The sequence below is a fragment of the Scyliorhinus torazame genome, chromosome 1 (assembly GCF_047496885.1).
Source record: "Scyliorhinus torazame isolate Kashiwa2021f chromosome 1, sScyTor2.1, whole genome shotgun sequence".
NCBI lineage: Eukaryota > Metazoa > Chordata > Chondrichthyes > Carcharhiniformes > Scyliorhinidae > Scyliorhinus > Scyliorhinus torazame.
The window spans coordinates 38,699,565-38,720,302 of record NC_092707.1 but is presented as its reverse complement, the minus strand read 5'-3'; the positions used below and the strand labels follow the sequence as shown (position 1 = coordinate 38,720,302).

At 50.8% G+C, this 20,738-nt stretch overlaps 1 long non-coding RNA gene across 1 annotated transcript in view; it reads right to left on the bottom strand.

The window, feature by feature from the left end:
* Nucleotides 1-5,061: 5,061 nt before the first annotated feature.
* The window catches only part of LOC140429385 (uncharacterized), a 107,450-nt gene continuing 91,773 nt past the window's right edge, over nucleotides 5,062-20,738 (bottom strand). Inside the window, exon 4 of the long non-coding RNA XR_011949070.1 lies at nucleotides 5,062-5,118. This is a non-coding gene — a long non-coding RNA (uncharacterized lncRNA). The remainder of the gene's footprint in view (nucleotides 5,119-20,738) is intronic.

The window sequence follows — 20,738 nt, the reverse complement described above, 5'->3', positions numbered from 1 at the left end:
CTCTGCAGGCCATGGCCCAGTCTCAGCAGGCCATCGCTGAGGGCATCGGCGCCAGTGGCCATGTGCGAGCCGGCGCCGCACAGTCACAGACAGGATTTGCCAACCCCCTGGGCTCCATGGCTGCAAACCTGCAGACCCCTGTCGATACCAGCACGGGCTTCCAGGACAGGCAGCGCCAGATGTCGGGGGGGCGTCGGATGGCCAGTCCGTTCGCATCCCCCACCCATGTAGAGGCCTGGGGGCCATCGGGCACCCCGAGGAAGGAGGAGGTGGTGTGGTCCGTCCCGGCTCCCCCTGTAGGGGAGGTCCCGGAACACCGCCACACCTCGGACTCCCCCCCCCCCCCCCTTCCGTCCCAGGTGCATCGGGTGGGCAACGGGCAGGACAGGCTGGCAGCTCGCCATCCCAGTCGCCCGGGCCGCAGCCTGGCCCATCTAGGCCAGGACGCCCCAGGAAACGGCCGCCATAGGGATCCTGTATCAGAGGGCAGGAATCACAGGAGTCCACCTCCAGTTCTGCTGTACCGTCTGGGGAACCACGTAGACGTAGTCAAAGGGCCCGTAAGGCCAAACAATTAGACACTGAGTAAGTTGGCACGGGTGCAGGGCACAGATGAGTTTTAGGGGCTAGGGCACGTGCATGAACCCCTTTGGTTATTAAAGTCAATGTTACACCTCCAGAAGCTGCCTTTGTGCTCTGTCCAAAGCGTGCGGGGGTGTCATGTACGTTGAGCGCAAGTGTGTGTGTGAGGGGTGGTCTTACCTCAGCCCCAGGTGAGTCTGCCCCCGTCCCCCTGGGCCGCCATCAACATCCCCCCGGGCAGAGGACGGGACCGTGCGCTGCAGTGTCACAGCCGCATGCAGGGATGGTCCGGGTGGATGGTGGTACTGTGGCCATGGGTCAGACATAGTCCAACAATGTGGAGCCAGAAGCTCATCGCAGGGCGGGTTGTCATCCTCCTCCATGGCCTGCAATAGACACGCATCCACCCGCAACTGTGTGAGCCCGGCCATTGTGCCGCAGGCGGATCGGCAATGGGGGGGGTGGTGTGCATGTGGGTGGGGTGGGTGGGGTTGGGGAGGGGGGTGAGGGTGCTAAGTGGGTGGATGGGTGGGGGGGTGTGGGTGGTCGGCTGTTGCCGTCTGTGTGCGGTCTGTGGCCACACTACCCGAATCCCACGCCCATCTAGTCAGTCCCCCGCTTCACTATCAGTCTGTCCCGTGCCCGCTTGTCCAGCCGGTAACGGTGGACAGCCACTCGCCTGTGTCTAGCCCGTCTGCCCTGACCATTGCCCCCATCCCCCTCATCTGGGGAGGACTGCGCCTCTTCCTGCTGCTCCTCCACTCCGCCCTCCTCTGCCTGCGGCGCATCGCCCCTCTGTTGGGCTATGTTGTGCAGGACGCAGCACACCACAATGATGCGGCCGACCCTATCTGACCGATACTGGAGGGCGCCCCCAGAGAGGTCCAGGCACCTGAAACACATCTTCAGCACGCCAAAGCACCTCTCTATCACTCCCCTTGTCGCTACATGGGCATCATTGTAGCGGTTCTCCGCCTCATTGTGTGGCCTCCGTATAGGCGTCATCAGCCACGATCGCCCAGCAACCAGCCCCTCAGCCGGGGATGGCGTCCCTCGTACATGCCGGGGATGGATGACCGCGACAACACGTATGAGTCATGTGCACTGCCTGGGTAACGGGTGCAGACGTGCAGGATCATCATGCGGTGGTCGCAGACCACCTGTATGTTCATCGAATAGGTCCCCTTCCTATTGGTGAACACGGCCCTGTTATCTGCAGGTGACCGCACGGCGACGTGCATCCCATCTATCGCGCCCTGGACCATGGGGAACCCGGCCACGGCAGAGAAGCCCACGGCCCGGGCATCTTGGCTGGCCCAGTCCACAGGGAAGCGGATGTAGCGGTGCGCCATGGCATATAGGGCATCTGTCACTGCCCGGATGCACCGATGCATCGATGTCTGCGATATGCCGGACAGGTCCCCACTCGGTGCCTGGAATGACCCCGTTGCATAAAAGTTCAGGGCCACCATAACCTTGACGGACACGGGCAGAGGGTGTCCCCCGCCAGTGCCACGCGGTGACAGGTATGCCAGCAGGTGGCAGATGTGTGCCACGGTTTCCTGCCTCATCTGAAGTCTCCTCCTGCATTCCCGGTCCGTGAGGTCCTGGTATGACTGCCGGGGCCAGTACACACGGGGCGCCCTCGGTTGCCTCCGTTGCCGCGGGGCCGCGACGTCCTCCTCCCCCTCCTCGTCCTGTCGGTCAGGTGTCCCTCCAGCCTGGGCGGCTGCCACCTGCCCCTCTGCGGCAGCCTGCGCCACCTCTCTGGCACACTCGTCCTCCTCCTCCTCCTCATCCAGGGCAACATAGACAATAGCGGCTGCCACCACGGCGGCCAACATCGCTGGATGATCGGAAAACATGACGGCCTGGTGGGGGTGGGGGTGGGAACGACGACATGTCATTATTGCCCATATCCCCTCCTTCCCCCCAGCCAGGTGGCATGGACCGCATGGGTCCAACTGTTGGAGGCTGGCACCTGGCCAGGTGGACCAACTCACTTGCCCTCGCATGGCCCGGCACGGACCCCCCCATCCTCCTCCCCGGCACGGACCCCCCCATCCTCCTCCCCGGCACGGACCTCCCCATCCTCCTCCCCAGCACGGACCCCCCCCATCCCCCTCCCCCGCACGGACCCCCCCCCCATCCCCCTCCCCCGCACGGACACCCCATCCTCCTCCCCGGCACGGACCCCCCTCCCGGCACTCCCCCAGAGCCCAGCCCACTCTAACCACCCCCCCCCGCCGCACACACACACACAAAACCCTACACACACCTCTCCCCCACACATTCAGACTGCAGCCACGCCATCGCCTGCCCAGCGGCCAACCCCCCCAGGCCGTCACTCACCTCCACGCTGGTCGGCGTGAACCGAGAGCACAGGGTCACGCCGATGAAAAGGAGGTTTGATTTACGTCGACGTGACCGGTCATCACGTCGACGGGACTTCGGCCCATCCGGAAGGGAGAATATCGGCAGGCCCAAAATCGGCTGCCTTGCACACACCCGTGCCATTCTCCGACGTCTGCGGCGCCATTAACGCCCCGCCGATTTTTCTCCCTTCGGAGACTTCGGCAACCGGCGGGGGCAGGATTCACGGTGGCCAACGGCCATTCTCCGACCCGCTGGGGGGTCGGAGAATGACGCCCCATGCCTCCACTTTTCGGCAGGGACTGGGCTCAGGATCACCCCTCTCTCCTGAGCCAGGCAGGACGGCCAACACATCTTGCAAAAGGACTTTGACAATACAAAGGAAGGCCATCACTGAGGAAGTGCTATTCTGAGTACGAGAAACTTTTCATGCATCTCTTCTGCTCTCATAGCAGTACCTTGCAACTCTTTAAAGTTAGCTTTAAGGACCTACACTGCAGAGTCAATATTCTCAGCCAAGCCAACATCTTGGATGGTAGCCATCATCCAGATGCATGCAGGACCATCAACAGCAATTGCACCACTGCAAACTGGGCCCCACCCCGGCTTACTCGAACCCCACAAGCAATTGAGGATCTTAACATTTTATATCGGTCCTTCCTAACAGAAACACCAATCAGGAACTTCCGGGACACACCACACACCATGTAACCCAGAAAAGGACCAAAATGAGGTGTGCACCAGGATAAAATTATGAATTAAAGGATGAGCAGAGCCGGAGCTCGTGAAAACACAGCCGCTTCTCAATCCACATCATGTGACACCCCCCCCCCCCCCGCCCCACAATGTCTCTTTTTTAAACATCTCATCCTTGTTTTCAAATCTCTCCACAGTCTCACTTCTCCCTACATCTGTGATCTCCATCACCTTTGCACCTCCCATCCCACTCTGCCAATTCAGCCCTTTGAAGCGCTGCCAATTTTAATTGCTCCATCATTGCCGGCCATGACTTCAGTTGCCAAGGTCCCTGGAATTTGTTCTCCACATCGCCCACCACTAAATCTTTCCACTTCTGGACTTCTCTTTTCCCCTTGGGGAAACTCTCCATAAAACCCATTTACTTGACCAAGCTTTTGGTCATCTGGTCTGATGCCGCCTTATATGGGCTAAATTTAGTTTAATAATGTTTGTAAAACACGTTGAGATGATTTTTTTAATTGAAGAAATTATATAAAAATATTTTTCTTTTAGTGGCTGTTATTTCAGGATTTTAGTCAAGGAAGCTCGAGCAGCAAATTAATCGAAACCATTTGACAGCAACTATGATGTGAGTTTAACATCTCATGGAAACCAGTTAGGGTATCCATAGTATTGGAGTTAGGGGGATCCAGATGTGTGCTCTCTTCTTTCTCCTCCTCTACCTTCAGTACAATCGTTCCTGCTTATAGTCCCTGCCCTCCATTTCAAACATGCCTCCCAAATCCTCTGGCCACCCTATCAAGATCCACAACCTCGTCACTCAAAATAGTAAAAAATTCCAAACGTTTCCAATAGCACAGAATGCTACCATGTAACAGAAAAAGTTAATCGAAAGCACTTTGTCTAGAACTTGGAAGATTATCCCTTGAAAGAGTGTTTAATGGGGCAAGGGTCCCTCAAACAGATGCTCAGTTGATTTTGTTGAAAAGAGGACATTAACAGAGCTGACAACATAACAGGATTGTGTGCAAAATCAGCATTAGGAATAGTTTGAGGTCACAATCTGCCCAAACTGCATGATTCCAGCATTTGCATAGTATGCCCACATTACCACCCATTCAGTCAAGATAAGCAATGCCGTGCCATCCACACTTGAGGTGACTGGAATCATACCAGCCGCCACTTTTTCAGTTCAAGGCTTCCATAGTGTTGGCACTAGCTATGCCATAGAGCACAAGTTCACGGCCGTTGAATTTGTACAGTTCCAAAGCATTTCACAACCGCTGAATTATCTTTTTGAGATGTAACCACTGTTACAGGCAGATTGCATTCAAACAGCTGATATCTAACCTGCCAGCCACACTTTAATAAAATGAATTCATCAATGTGATAGTGTACCTGATACGAAAGGAGATGATTTTTTCTTTGCAGGTAGAGCATTCTTCCCTTGACCAGTTTCCACATCTGAAATATATTTGAATCATCATATGACATACATTGATTCTCATTTTATAACATATTATCATGTTAATATTGAACTTTGAAGGGTATGGAAAAATTGGACAAAATTATATCAGGCAACAATTCATCAAAAGTAAGAGATGAAATACGAAACAACCATGTCGGCAGCATTTATTCTCGGTGTGTTCTCTTCCAGTTTCTGTCTACAGTTCATCAAATTTAGGAAGATTAACTGTGCTTCAGGAACAGAAGGAATTGATATGCAGAGATGGAAAACAAAGTTAGGAGTTTCAGTAAACCAATATTTTAGTTCAAAATCCAGATGAAATCAATAGAAAACTGGGATGGGGAAGAATTTCCTGTGACGGGTTCGGCACCACTGCCTCATGGCGCCAAGGACCCAGGTTCGATCCCAGCCTCGGGTCACAGTCCGTGTGGAGTTGGCACATTCGCCCCGTGTCTGTAAGGGCCACGACCCAAAGATGTGCAGGACAGGTGGAATGGCCGGGCTAAATTACCCCTTCAGTGGTAAAAAAAAAGAATTGTGTTCATTAAATTTTTTATTTAAATGGTTCTCCTGTAAAGTGAACAGAAACTCTAAAGAAGCAGACAGTGGTTATTGTTAGCTGTTCATGTTTCTCTGGAAGTTTCAATGATCTTCAGCTAAAAAGCTCCTACAAGAGGTATGGAATACCACTGCAGAAATTCCAGGCAAAGGTCTTGAAACAGAACATGAAAAAATGTAAGTGTCAAAATATTAGCTGTAAATTGGGAAAATAATTGATCTGGGGTGAACAAAATGGCAGTTACAAGCATGGACAGGGACATTCAGCCTATCCCATACACCTGTGATGCCCATTGTATGACAATATTTTCACCCCACCAAAAATTATTTATTTTCCACAGAGCCATAGAATTCCTACAGTGCAGGAGGTCATTTGGCCTATTCAGTCAGCACCGACCCTCTGAAAGAGCATCCTACCCAGGCTCACTCCCCGTAACCCCACCTAACCTGCATATTTTTATACACTAAGCGGCCAATCCACCTAACCTACACTTCTTTGGATTTAATATTCTGAAAAAAGAATCACATCCTGACATTCATTTACGGGATTTGAGCGTCGCTGGTTAGGCCAGCATTTATTGCCCATCCCTAGTTACCCATCAGCAGATGGTGGTGCGTTACCTTCTTGATCTGCTGCAGTCCTTCAGGTGTAGGTACATCCACTATGCTGTTATGGAAGAATTCCAGTGAAGGAGAGACAATATATTTCCAACCTAACCAATCTAATGTACATCTAGCCTGATACAACTTAAAATTTGGACCCCTTGTCCTCCCAGTGCTATTTCATTGAAGAAAGACCTGGAGCAGGGTTCTCCATCCAGCAATGCCAGAATTGCAAATTGCGTTCAGCGGAGAATCAGGCGACAACCGAAAATTGAGGTCGGCACTAGGTGCCCAACGGAACGCCATGCTCCGGCGCCTCGATAGCAAATGAATGCGGTCCACTCCGCGCGTCACAGCATGGACATGCAAAATGTACAGAAGCATGCATTAACATCTCATTACCAGGCCCAAACTGGTAGTCTCCAGCCTCACACGATGCTCTGCCTCCGCCACGCAGAAGTGATGACGGGGCGGTTCACTTGTGGTATTTAAAATCTGGAACCAGGCACCATGGCTACACAGGAAAAGAGAGGAGGTATGTAATGTCCCCAAAGCGCAACTGTAGGCTGACAGTTGTGCCACTGGCTGCGGGTTGTTTGCCATGGCTGGGGGGGGTGGAATGGGGGGACAACCAGGGGAAAAGCCATGGGGTCAGGGTGTCCTCCCGGGATTGGAGTCTCTGGGCATGGACCGCCTATGCCGTGGCCAGCAAGGCAACCATCTGGCTGTACACCCCACTGACAGCCCACTGTGGCCCGTAGATGCGGAATGCGCCACTGGCCATATGGGTGTCCTCGCCCCCCCCCCAGCCCACCCCCCCAAGGAGCCGACAGACCCCATCCAGCCCATCAACGGAATTGGTGTGGCCCAGTGCAGCCCGTGGCCCACCAGGTGTTGGCTCACCCCAGTGCAATCATCCGAGGTGTTGCCCGACTGCAGGGGCAGCCGACGAGCAGCAGAGCACCTCTCGACTGACGGATAAATGCACCGTGATCATCAATGCACACCCAGGAAAACGTCCCCTCTCAGGGCAGATGCCTCACCAGTGACACCATCAGCAAGCCCACCCCACAGGACCACCAGCCGTCATCAAGCCCTGCCTGTCCACTGCTCCCCTGCCCCATCCATCCTGCTGTCCACAGATAAGTAGGCGCAGCAGGTGCACCGCACATAAGATCCAGAGTGCATCACAGTTAGGGTCCCAAAAGGTGCCCACCCCACTGGCTCATCCCACCTATTACCCTGCCCGCACACATGGAGTCGGTCAGTGGCGCACTGTGCCCACCCCTCCCCAACACACCTGGTACCACCCGGCTGGTTGGGTATCACATGGCCCACCCAAGAAAGCCCCCCACAATTGACCACACAGGGTAGGACCCATGACAGGGGCAGGTGCCACAGAGCGTATCCCTGGCATGGGTAGTGTCAGCCACCAGTACTCAAGCAGCAGGGATGGAGCGTGGGTTTAGAGGGATGGGGTGCAGAGGGCAAAGTGTCAGAGTGAACGGCCGGGGGTGGGAATGGTGAAGGGGGATGGGAATCTACGGGGATAGGGGCTGCACTGCAAGCCAGGGCCACCGTGCAGCCTGCTGGACCTGGTTGGGCACAGGAATACATGCCTGTGCTTCACCCCTGCTAATAATGGAGTTCCGAGTCGAACCAGGAGTGGTCGGCATCTGCCTAGTCACCACAGAACTGGTAGATGCACTGTGGCTGCACGAGCAGCAGCTGATCAGGGACGGCCCTTCAGATCCGGAGCCTGCCCTGCAGGAGCAGGGGCCAGCCAGTGACGATGCCAGAGCCGACTGCTCAACTGGCTGAGGACGGGGGCATTGCATCAGCCCAGTGTATACTGGCTGTGCCTGTCGTTCGAGGACCTGCCAGACCAAGGGTGTCACCAAAGACTCTGGCTGACCAGGGAGACCGTACGACATATCTGATGCATTATGGTGCATCTGGAGCCGCGGGGATATGGGTGAGGACAACCACTCCCAGTGGCCGCCAAGGTGACGGTCGTCATGAACCTTTATGCCACGGGGTCCTTCCAAGTGGGGTTCAGTCTGGCATCTCCCAAACCTCCATGCTCAGGTGCATTGCACCTTAACAGAGGTCCTATATGCCCGGGTGGCACAATACATCCACCTGAATATGGACCGAGCCCACCAAGTTGCCCGGGAAGCCATCGCTGTGATGCTCCAGGTCCAGGGATTGACCAACAGGATGTATGTCTCCCTACAATCAAGAGAGGGTGCCCTTCACAATCCGGAAGGGATTCCACTCACTCAATGTGGAGTTGGTGTATGACCAACAGCTGCACATCATGCACGTCAGCACCTGACACCCAGGATGGATGCATGACGCCTTCATCCTGGCACTCGCAAGGGTGCTTGGGTTAAGGGTTGGCTCCTTGGCGGCAGGGGTTATCTGCTGCGGTCATGGCTGATGACGCCAAAGTCTGACTCTAGCACATTCCACCATCCACCTTTGTGATCCCTGCATGCGTGCTGGCAACTCCATCAAACCCCTGTGGTGACGGTGGTGGGGACAGGGTCCCTGGTTGGAGACGGGGCTGGGTATTGGGGCAGTGTGCCGTGGTGGATACTCACCGGGTAGGCCCGACCACATGGCACCCCCACATATTTGGCTCTGTCCCTTGCCGCCTCCAAGGGTGACCCCCAGCGGTAACCTCTGACTGCCCTGAGGGTCTTGGTCCGTGTCCCACTCCAACATCCACGCTCCACACCACCAGCCTCCCAAGTCCCTAAAACCGCCCCCTCCCCCTCCCCTTAACCTGGCACACCCTCTGCTCAGCCCATCCCTCACACTCTTCAGACAGAGGACCGAGGCTGTTCTGCACATAGGTGAACAGGTTTTTATTGTGACATACAATAATATTTATTCGTGTCACAAGTAGGCTTACATTAACACTGCAATGAAGTTCCTGTGAAAATCCCTTAGTCGCCAAATCTGGCACCTATTCGGGTACATTGAGGGAGAATTCAGAATGTCCAATTCATCTAACAAGCACGTCTTTCGGGATGTGTGTGAGGAAACTGAGGCGCCCGGAGGAAACCCACGCAGACACGTGCTGAACATGCTGACACCACACAGATAGTGACCCAAGCCGGGAATCGAACCTGGGACCCTGGCACTGTGAAGCTGGAGCGCTAACTACTGTGCTACCGTGACGCCCCCCCCCCCCCCCGCTGTGTTACCGTGTGTAAACAAGTATTGAGCCTTAGCCCCTATCGCTAACCTATGTGCTTCACCCGTGCCAACTTAACTGATGTCTAACCTTCTGACCTAACGTGCCCTAACGAACCTTCTTGTTGGTTCCCCAGGCGGTGCCTTCGAAGTGCAAACTCAATGGCCTCATTCTGCACTGTAGGGATGCTTTGATAAGTGGAGGTGACCTGCTGCACATCTCGCCATGAAAGCCGAGTCCACTTGGATAGCCATTGTAGTCACCTGGGTTGGCCACTTCCTGACTTTAAAATGGAGATCCGCTAAGAATGCAGGGAAATTCAGTCAAACGCAGGAAAAGCAAGCAGGTGCAAAGTTTCCTGTATATCAGAACTTGCAGGAACCCAGACAGCACTGAAACTAACAACCATCTACATATTGATGAGCGATCCCCGAGAACAACTGGAAACAGTTAAGATAAACAAGGCCAAGCCAGACTCCTCGGCGCCAGCAGGAGCCAAGACAAAGGAAGGCCAACGGACACTTAGGAACCGCCCAGCGATCAGGGAACAGCCCCAGTATTGGAGAAATGGATCCAAGTGATCAGAACTTAGTCCAATCACTTGGAACCAGGTACGGGGTCTGCCCAAAAGGGCGCGAAGCCCCTGGGGACTATAAAATAGAGTCCCCAAGTTCAATTCGTCCTTCTTGGCAGGGACTCTCAGCAGTTCGAAACAACCCTTGACCGTGACCTGCCTAGCAGCTGCACCAACCAAGTCTCCAGTCAACGCACGCTACGAGACAGGCGCTCCCAGCTACCAGTCTATACCAGCTTTGAAGCCTGCAGACTCAGAATCGAACGGAAGGCCATTTGTTCCCCTGACGTGGTGGGCCCGTTCCAAAGCTAAGCATAGGCCTCTTAGTGTTAGAGATAGGTCTAGTAAGTAGAGTTATATACATGAGTAGTGATTGACTGTGTACAATACATGTGTTTTGATTTGAAACTTACTAACTGGTGTATAGAGTTATTGATCAGCACTTGAACCTTGTGGTGGTATCATAAAGTTTAAAAAGATAAACTTGTAACTCCCTCCCAGTGAGTTCTCCCAGTGAGCCAGAGAGAAGACAGCCAGAGTGAGACAGCAAAGAGTGAGTTTGGGAATTTGAATCTAGGTGGGAATTGAATTGAATTGAATTGAATCAGTAAGGCAACTCCTTTTTAAATTTCAGGAGTTTAAATTAATTTAAATTAAGGTAGTGTTGTGCAGTGTAGGCTAACAAGGGCTGCCCCACCCACTCACATAACTGGTTGGCAGTTAAGTGTCAGTCACTTAAATCTACCTTGATCTAAAAGCAGGTGGGGGAGGGGAGTCAATTCAGGACAGTTTAAAAAGAGCCACTTGTAAACTCACTCCCAGTGAGTTCTCCCAGTGAGCCAGAGAAGACAGCCAGAGTGAGACAGCAAAGAGTGAGTTTGGGAATATGAATCTAGGTGGGAATTGAATTGAATTGAATTGAATCAGTAAGGCAACTCCTTTTTTAAATTTCAGGAGTTTAAATTAATTTAAATTAAGGTAGTATTGTGCAGTGTAGGCTAACAAGGGCTGCCCCACCCACTCACATAACTGGTTGGCAGTTAAGTGTCAGTCACTTAAATCTACCTTGATCTAAAAGCAGGTGGGGGAGGGGAGTCAATTCAGGACAGTTTAAAAAGAGCCACTTGTAAACTCACTCCCAGTGAGTTCTCCCAGTGAGCCAGAGAAGACAGCCAGAGTGAGACAGCAAAGAGTGAGTTTGGGAATATGAATCTAGGTGGGAATTGAATTGAATTGAATTGAATCAGTAAGGCAACTCCTTTTTTAAATTTCAGGAGTTTAAATTAATTTAAATTAAGGTAGTATTGTGCAGTGTAGGCTAACAAGGGCTGCCCCACCCACTCACATAACTGGTTGGCAGTTAAGTGTCAGTCACTTAAATCTACATTGATCTAAAAGCAGGTGGGGGAGGGGAGTCAATTCAGGACAGTTTAAAAAGAGCCACTTGTAAACTCACTCCCAGTGAGTTCCCCCAGTGAGCCAGAGAAGACAGCCAGAGTGAGACAGCAAAGATTGAGTTTGGGAATTTGAATCTAGGTGGGAATTGAATTGAATTGAATCAGTAAGGCAACTCCTTTTTAAATTTCAGGAGTTTAAATTAATTTAAATTAAGGTAGTATTGTGCAGTGTAGGCTAACAAGGGCTGCCCCACCCACTCACATAACTGGTTGGCAGTTAAGTGTCAGTCACTTAAATCTACATTGATCTAAAAGCAGGTGGGTGAGGGGAGTCAATTCAGGACAGTTTAAAAAGAGCCACTTGTAAACTCACTCCCAGTGAGTTCTCCCAGTGAGCCAGAGAAGACAGCCAGAGTGAGACAGCAAAGAGTGAGTTTGGGAATTTGAATCTAGGTGGGAATTGAATTGAATTGAATCAGTAAGGCAACTCCTTTTTAAATTTCAGGAGTTTAAATTAATTTAAATTAAGGTAGTATTGTGCAGTGTAGGCTAACAAGGGCTGCCCCACCCACTCACATAACTGGTTGGCAGTTAAGTGTCAGTCACTTAAATCTACCTTGATCTAAAAGCAGGTGGGGGAGGGGAGTCAATTCAGGACAGTTTAAAAAGAGCCACTTGTAAACTCACTCCCAGTGAGTTCTCCCAGTGAGCCAGAGAGAAGACAGCCAGAGTGAGACAGCAAAGAGTGAGTTTGGGAATTTGAATCTAGGTGGGAATTCAAAGCTGGGTGGGGAGGAAGTGCTTTTTATCCCTGGTAAGTGACTGGTAAGTAGTGTTTCTGTTTTTCTGTTTCTTTTCATTGGTATATTTATTTATTTTTTCTTTGTTTTTTTTTATTGAAATTGTAGTTGTTGAAGTTAACCGAAGGTTTAAGACATGGCAGGAGATCTCAGACCCGTGTCATGCTCCTCGTCTGCGATGTGGGAGCTCAGGGACACGTCCACTGTCCCTGGCTCCTTCACGTGCAAGAAGTGTGTCCTGTTGCAGCTCCTATTAGACGACTTGACGGCTCTGGAGCTGCAGATGGGCTCACTTTGCAGCATCCGCGATGCTGAGGACGTCATGGATAGCACGTTTAGCGAGTTGGTCACACCGCAGGTGAAAGGTTCTGAGGGAGATAGTAAATGGGTGACCAAAAGACAGAGCAAGAGTAGGAAGGCAGTGCAGGTATCCTCTGCGGTCATCTCCCTGCAAAACGGATATACCGCTTTGGATACTGTTGAGGGAGATGGCTCACCAGGGGAAGGCAGCAGCAGCCAGGTTCATGGCACCGTGGCTGGTTCTGCTGCGCAGCTGGGCAGGAAGAAGAATGGCAGGGCTATAGTGATAGGGGACTCAATTGTAAGGGGAATAGACAGGCGGTTCTGCGGACGCAATCGAGACTCCAGGATGGTATGTTGCCTCCCTGGTGCAAGGGTCAAGGATGTCTCGGAGCGGCTGCAGGACATTCTGGGGGGGGGGAGGGTGAACAGCCAGCTGTCGTGGTGCACATAGGCACCAACGATATAGGTACAAAACGGGACGAGGTCCTACAAGCTGAATTTAGGGAGCTAGGATTAGACGAAAAAGTAGGACCTCAAAGGTAGTAATCTCAGGATTGCTACCAGTGCCACGAGCTAGTCAGAGTAGGAACGTCAGGATAGAGAGGATGAATATGTGGCTCGAGAGATGGTGCAAGAGGGAGGGATTCAAATTCCTGGGACATTGGAACCGGTTCTGGGGGAGGTGGGACCAGTACAAACCGGACGGTCTGCACCTGGGCAGGACTGGAACCGATGTCCTATGGGGGGTGTTTGCTAGAGCTGTTGGGGAGAGTTTAAACTAATGAGGCAGGGGGATGGGAACCGATGCAGGAAGTTGGAAGGTAGTAAAATAGGGACAGACATAAAAGGCAGTAAGGGGGAAAGTGTGAGGCAGAGACGCCACAGTCAAAAATCAAAAAGGGCGACAGTACAAGGTACAGTGACTGAGGGGAGCTCAGTGAATAAGACCAGGAATACTAAAAGTAATAAAACGGGAAGTGAAAACATAAATGGTAAGCAACGTGGCAGGTTGTTACATGAAGATATGGGTTCAACGACAAGGAAAATTAGGAGAAAGGTTAAGAGGAAATATAACTTAGGAGAGGTTACTGATCGAGGTGTTAAGATTCAGAACAGAGGTAAAAAAGCCAACATAAGTGTACTTTACCTGAATGCTCGTAGTATTCGGAATAAGGTAAATGAGTTGATGGCGCAAATCATCGTGAATGACTATGATTTAGTGGCCATTACTGAAACATGGTTAAAGGATGGTCACGACTGGGAGTTAAATATCCAAGAGTATCAAACTTTTTGGAAGGACAGAGTGGATGGTAAGGGAGGTGGTGTAGCTCTGTTATTTAAGGATGACATCCGGGCAACAGTAAGGGATGACATCGGTGCTTTGGAGGATAAGGTTGAATCCATTTGGGTGGAAATCAGGAATAGTAAGGCGCAAAAGTCACTGATAGGAGTAATCTATAGGCCACCAAATAGTAACATTATGGTGGGGCAGGCAATAAACAAAGAAATAACAGATGCATGTAGAAATGGTACAGCAGTTATCATGGGGGATTTTAATCTACATGTTGATTGGTTTAACCAGGTCGGTCAAGGCAGCCTTGAGGAGGAGTTTATAGAATGTATCCGCGATAGTTTCCTAGAACAGTATGTAATGGAACCTACGAGGGAACAAGCGGTCCTAGATCTGCTCCTGTGTCATGAGACAGGATTGATTCAGGATCTCATAGTTAGGGATCCTCTCAGAAGGAGCGATCACAATATGGTGGAATTTAAAATACAGATGGAGGGTGAGAAGGTAAAATCAAGCACTAGCGTTTTGTGCTTAAACAAAGGAGATTACAATGGGATGAGAGAAGAACTAGCTAAGGTAGACTGGGAGCAAAGACTTTATAGTGAAACAGTTGAGGAACAGTGGAGAACCTTCCAAGTGATTTTTCACAGTGCTCAGCAAAGGTTTATACCAACAAAATGGAAGGACGGTAAAAAAAGGGAAAATCGACCGTGGATATCTAAGGAAATAAGGGAGAGTATCACATGGAAGGAAAAAACATACAAAGTAGCAAAGATCAGTGGGAGACTAGAGGACTGGGAAATCTTTAGGGGGCAACAGAAAGCTACTAAAAAAGCTATAAAGAAGAGTAAGATAGATTATGAGAGTAAACTTGCTCAGAATATAAAAACAGATAGTAAAGGTTTCTACAAATACATAAAACAAAAAAGAGTGGCTAAGGTAAATATTGGTCCTTTAGAGGATGAGAAGGGAGATTTAATAATGGGAGATGAGGAAATGGCTGAGGAACTGAATGGGTTTTTTGTGCCGGTCTTCACAGTGGAAGACACAAATAACATGCCAGTGACTGATGGAAATGAGGCTATGACAGGTGAGGACCTTGAGAGGATTGTTATCACCAAGGAGGTAGTGATGGGCAAGCTAATGGGGCTAAAGGTAGACAAGTCTCCTGGACCTGATGGAATGCATCCCAGAGTGCTAAAAGAGATGGCTAGGGAAATTGCAAATGCACTAGTGATAATTTACCAAAATTCACTAGACTCTGGGGTGGTCCCGGCAGATTGGAAATTAGCAAATGTGACACCACTGTTTAAAAAAGGAGGTAAGCAGAAAGCGGGTAATTATAGACCAGTGAGCTTAACTTCGGTAGTAGGGAAGATGCTGGAATCTATCATCAAGGAAGAAATAGCGAGGCATCTGGATGGAAATTGTCCCATTGGGCAGACGCAGCATGGGTTCATAAAGGGCAGGTCGTGCCTAACTAATTTAGTGGAATTGTTTGAGGACATTAACTGTGCGGTAGATAACGGGGAGCCAATGGATGTGGTATATCTGGATTTCCAGAAAGCCTTTGACAAGGTGCCACACAAAAGGTTGTTGCATAAGATAAAGATGCATGGCATTAAGGGGAAAGTAGAAGCATGGATAGAGGATTGGTTAATTAATAGAAAGCAAAGAGTGGGGCTTAATGGGTGTTTCTCTGGTTGGCAATCAGTAGCTCGTGGTGTCCCTCAGGGATCAGTGTTGGGCCCACAACTGTTCACAATTTACATAGATGATTTGAAGTTGGGGACCAAGGGCAATGTGTCCAAGTTTGCAGACGACACTAAGATAAGTGGTAAAGCAAAAAGTGCAGAGGATACTGGAAGTCTGCAGAGGGATTTGGATAGGCTAAATGAATGGGCTAGGGTCTGGCAGATGGAATACAATGTTGACAAATGTGAGGTTATCCATTTTGGTAGGAATAACAGCAAAAGGGATTATTATTTAAATGATAAAATATTAAAACATGCTGCTGTGCAGAGAGACCTGGGTGTGCTAGTGCATGAGTCGCAAAAAGTTGGTTTTCGGGTGCAACAGGTGATTAAGAAGGCAAATGGAATTTGTCCTTCATTGCTAGAGGGATGGAGTTTAAGATTAGGGAGGTTCTGCTGCAATTGTATAAGGTGTTAGTGAGGCCACACCTGGAGTATTGTGTTCAGTTTTGGTCTCCTTACTTGAGAAAGGACGTACTGGCACTGGAGGGTGTGCAGAGGTGATTCACTAGGTTAATCCCAGAGCTGAAGGGGTTGGATTACGAGGAGAGGTTGAGTAGACTGGGACTGTACTCGTTGGAATTTAGAAGGATGAGGGGGGATCTTATAGAAACATATAAGATTATGAAGGGAATAGATAGGATAGATGCGGGCAGGTTGTTTCCACTGTCGGGTGAAAGCAGAACTAGGGGGCATAGCCTCAAAATAAGGGGAAGTAGATTTAAGACTGAGTTTAGGAGGAACTTCTTCACCCAAAGGGTTGTGAATCTATGGAATTCCTTGCCCAGTGAAGCAGTAGAGGCTCCTTCATTAAATGTTTTTAAGATAAAGATAGATAGTTTTTTGAAGAATAAAGGGATTAAGGGTTCTGGTGTTCGGGCCGGAAAGTGGAGCTGAGTCCACAAAAGATCAGCCATGATCTCATTGAATGGTGGAGCAGGCTCCAGGGGCCAGATGGCCTACTCCTGCTCCTAGTTCTTATGTTCTTATTACCTGGCGACTCTAGAGCAAAGGGTATAACAGAGCAAATTAAGTAAAGACACAACGAGCAACACCATCCTTTGGAGCAAGTCTTCCAGGTGTCACAGGTAGCATGCTGTCACCCTGTTGTGCCTGCTGCCCATCGGATGCGCCAGGGACAGGTGGGGGACAATTCAGAGGTGTTACGGTGTTCCAGCGAGAGTAACTGGCATGGGCCCCATCACCTCCATGTTCACAGCCATGGCACACAGGGCCGGTGCCACATCCCTCTGGGACTGTGCCATGTACTCAGGGACAGGCTCAGGTCAGTCAACGCCAGGCCAATGTCCTAGGCGCCCACAGCCATTACCTGTTGTGAGTGGGCCAAGCTCTGGAGCACCACGACAATGTCTATGTGGCCATGTTACATGGCTGCCTCTGACATGGCCGCCCTGTCCTGTGCCTCGGTCACCACCCGCACAGAGTGCCCCAGGCCTTGAACATCTTGAGCCACAGCTGATATTTTCACATCCAAGGCCTCCACCACGGACGCCACCCATGCGGTGTTGGACTGTGTGGCACACATTGTCGGCACCGTCTCCTGCTCCTGCAAGCAGTTGAACTCCTCCAACTGCACCTGCAGGTGCTGGATGGTTGCTGGCACTCCCTCCTGTGGGCCCCGGCTCTGCACCTGCATCTCCAACATTGATGAAACTGCCGTTTCAGAAATGCTAGACCCATTTGGATGGCAGCTAGTCCCCAGGGTCAGGTCGCCCTCCGGCCGTCCGCCCCCTTGGAGATTCCTACCTCCATCTGATATACCGCTGCATGTGGAACAATTGCATCGGTTCCTAGACAAGAAACGCAGGCAGACGAGGCGAAGCACTTGGGAAGATGTGGAGATTCGGGTGTACCAAAACCTGGGAGCAGAGCTTGCGAAGAGGAGGGCAAGTTTTAATAAGGTCAAGTCGGCCCTGTACAGGAAGGGCAAAAAGTTCGGACTACTGTACCCGGCCCACCAATGGGTGACCTATGGGGGCTGGGAGTTGTGCTTTGGCTCGGCGGAGGAGACAGCAGACTTTATGAAGGAGAATGGACTGGCAGGAGAAGGATGACCTTGAACTTTAATTGAGGAGAACTGAACTATATTGTGAAAAACTTTGGGTTTATGGTGCTTGGATTTCTTTCCGATTTCTTTCAGTTTTTAGGTTCTGTTTGGGGTTAGGCCGATATCCTGTGCTTTGTTAAGAGAGAAGGGAAGGGCCTTTGTGTTTGGACCTTGGGAGGGATTGTTTGTTTGTTTTTACTTCTTGCCTTTGTTTTGACTGTTTGCACTAAGAGCGAGGGGAGGGTATCAGTGGGGGGGATAGGATGCTAGGCGCCATGGGTGGGGACTGCCAAGCTGGGCGGGCTAGTTCATGGAAGCAAAGTGAGGGGGTGAGCTGAAGATCGATGTGGGGGGAGATGGGAGGGGGAGTTGATTATACTGCTGACGGGGCAGGGGGAGGTGCGGGATATGGGCCGCAGACTGGCCTAGGAGAGATTATGGTTGAGTGGCAGGGGAGGGGGGCGGGATGCTCCCCCGACCAGGCTGGTCACGTGGAACGTTCAGGGACTGAATGGGCCAGTCAAAAGGGCCCGTGTGTTCTCACACTTCAGACGTTGCCATGTTGCAGGAGACACATCTGAAGGTGGGGGGTCAGATTAGGTTAAGGAAGGGATGGGTTCCATTCAGGATTAGCTTTGAAACGAGGCGATCTTGGTTAATAAATGGATGGCATTCGATGTGGGGAATGTAGAAGCTGACCTGGGGGGTAGATATTTATGGTTAGTGGGAAGCTGAAGGGAATGGATGTTGTTTTGGTAAATATATATGCCCCGAACTGGGATGACATTGAATTTGTTAGACGGGTACTGGGGAAGGTGACGGACCTAGATTCATGGGGGTCGATTTCAATACAGTCCTGGAGCCAAGGCTGGATAGGTCGAATTCTAGGTCTGGGAAGGTATGAGCTATGGCAAAGGAGCCATAGTAAATTGTATAAATTGGAACCCTCAGCCGGAGAGCAGGGTATGAAGTGGTTTCTGGGAGTGCTCGAGTTCGCGAGGATAGATGAGGAGTTGGTAGAAGGTTTGGAAGCTCCAATTGGGTTTGGGGAGGTTATGGACTGGTTAGGGGTGATGCAATCGGGTAAAGGTCTGAAACCAGATGGATATCCGGTTGAATTTTATAAAAACCATTTCGGGCTGTTAGGGCCACTCCTGGTAAAGACTTTTAATGAGTCAAAGGAGCTGCCAGTGCTTCCCCCCAACGTTATCGCAGGCATCAATTTCTCTTATTTTGAAGCGGGATAAGGATGCAGAGAGCTGTGGCTCGTATATGCCAATCTCTCTGTTAAATGTAGATCCAAAATTGCTGGCAAAGATCAGGATTGTGGGTAATAGAGAAGGACCAGACGGGATTTGTTCAGGGGCGACATCTGACGTCCAACATTAGGCGGCTTCTAAATATAATAATGATGCCTGCGGAGGGGCACGAGGTTGAGGTGGTGGTGGCCATGGATGCATAAAAGGCCTTTGATCGAATGGCGTGGAACTACTTGTGGGATGTTCTGGGACAGTTTGGGTTCGGGCAGGGATTTGTGGATTGGGTCCGGTTGCTACATCAGGCATTGGTGGCGAATGTAAGGACAAATCGGGTTCGATCAGAATATTTTAGTCTGTGCCGGGGGACGAGACAGGGGTGTCCACTCTCCCCACTACTGTTTGCCCATGCCAAGGAGCCTTTGGCAATGGCGGGGGGCTGGACGGGGGCTTTAGGAGGTGGCAGTGGGCAGGGATTGAGAGATTTGGGGATCTTTTCATTGAGGAGGGTTTCCCGAGCCTGGAGGAGCTAGAGGGGGAGTTTAACTTACCGTGTGGGAATGGGTTCCAGTACCTCCAGGTACGGGATTTTGTCCGGAGGCAGGTCCCGAGCTTTCCTCGCCTTGCACTAAAGGTCTACAGAATAAGGTGATGTCAAAACCAGGGTTTGTGGATGGGAGGGTCTCGGAAATATACAGGAACTGATGGAGTGGGAAGGTGTCCCAGTTGGGGAGGTGAAGAGGTGAAGAGGAAGTGTGAGGAAAAACTGGGAGGGGAGTTGGAAGTCGGGTTATGGGAGAAGGCCCTGAGCAGAGTTAATGCATCCTCGTTGTGTGCCAGGCTTAGCCTGATCCAGTTGAAGGTGGTCTACAGGGCTCATGTGACTGTGGCCCGGATGAGTAGGTTTTTTGAGGAGGTGGAAGATAGGTGTGGGGTAAGTCCTACGAATCATGTACATATATTTTGAGTGTGTCCGAGGCTGAGGGGATTCTGGCAGGAATTTTCAGATGTCATGTCAGAGGTCCTGGAAGGGAGGGTGACTCGGAGCCCTGAGATGGCAATATTTGGAGTGTCGGAAGATCCGGGAGCCCAGGGGGCAGAAAGGTTGACATTTTGGTCTTTGCCTCCCTGGTGGCCCGGAGATGGATTTTGCTGGGATGGAGGGACACGGAGTCTCCAAAATCGGGGTCTGGGTCAGTAACATGGCAGCATTTCTTAAGCTAGAGAAAACCAAGTATACCTTAAGGGGTTCAGTACAGTGGTTCGCTCAGAGGTGGAAAATGTTAAAATGATAAATTACTCAATAAAATATTTTCTAGAAAGACAAGATGCATGGTTAGATCGCAGATAGGCATAGTGTTGGGGAAGTGGCGAACATAGGTGGCACAGGGACATTGCAATTCACTGGGAGCTCACTTGAATCTCCAATGACGACCTCTGCCTCTGCGACTGCCCGCTCTCCAACCCCACTGACCATGTCCATCGCCCTCTGCCCTGTGACAGTGGGCTCCCTCCGGTATTCTCCCATTCCCTGTGGTTGTGGACCACCTTCTCCTCAGGGGACAGATAATGCACAGTGAGACACTCAAACGCGGGCAGCGCAGGGGATCCGCAGCCAATGGCATGTGTGCTAGTCTATGGTGGGCGGTATGGGTGTTGGCATGTGGTGTAAAGGAATGGGTTAAGAGACATTCCAATTAGATGTCTCATTGGTGTTACGTATCCAATAATTGATGCTGATATGTAAAGAGGTTGCAGGTGGCACTTGTTTGGTGTGGTGTGTTGATAGAGTTTTGTATAGAGTGTG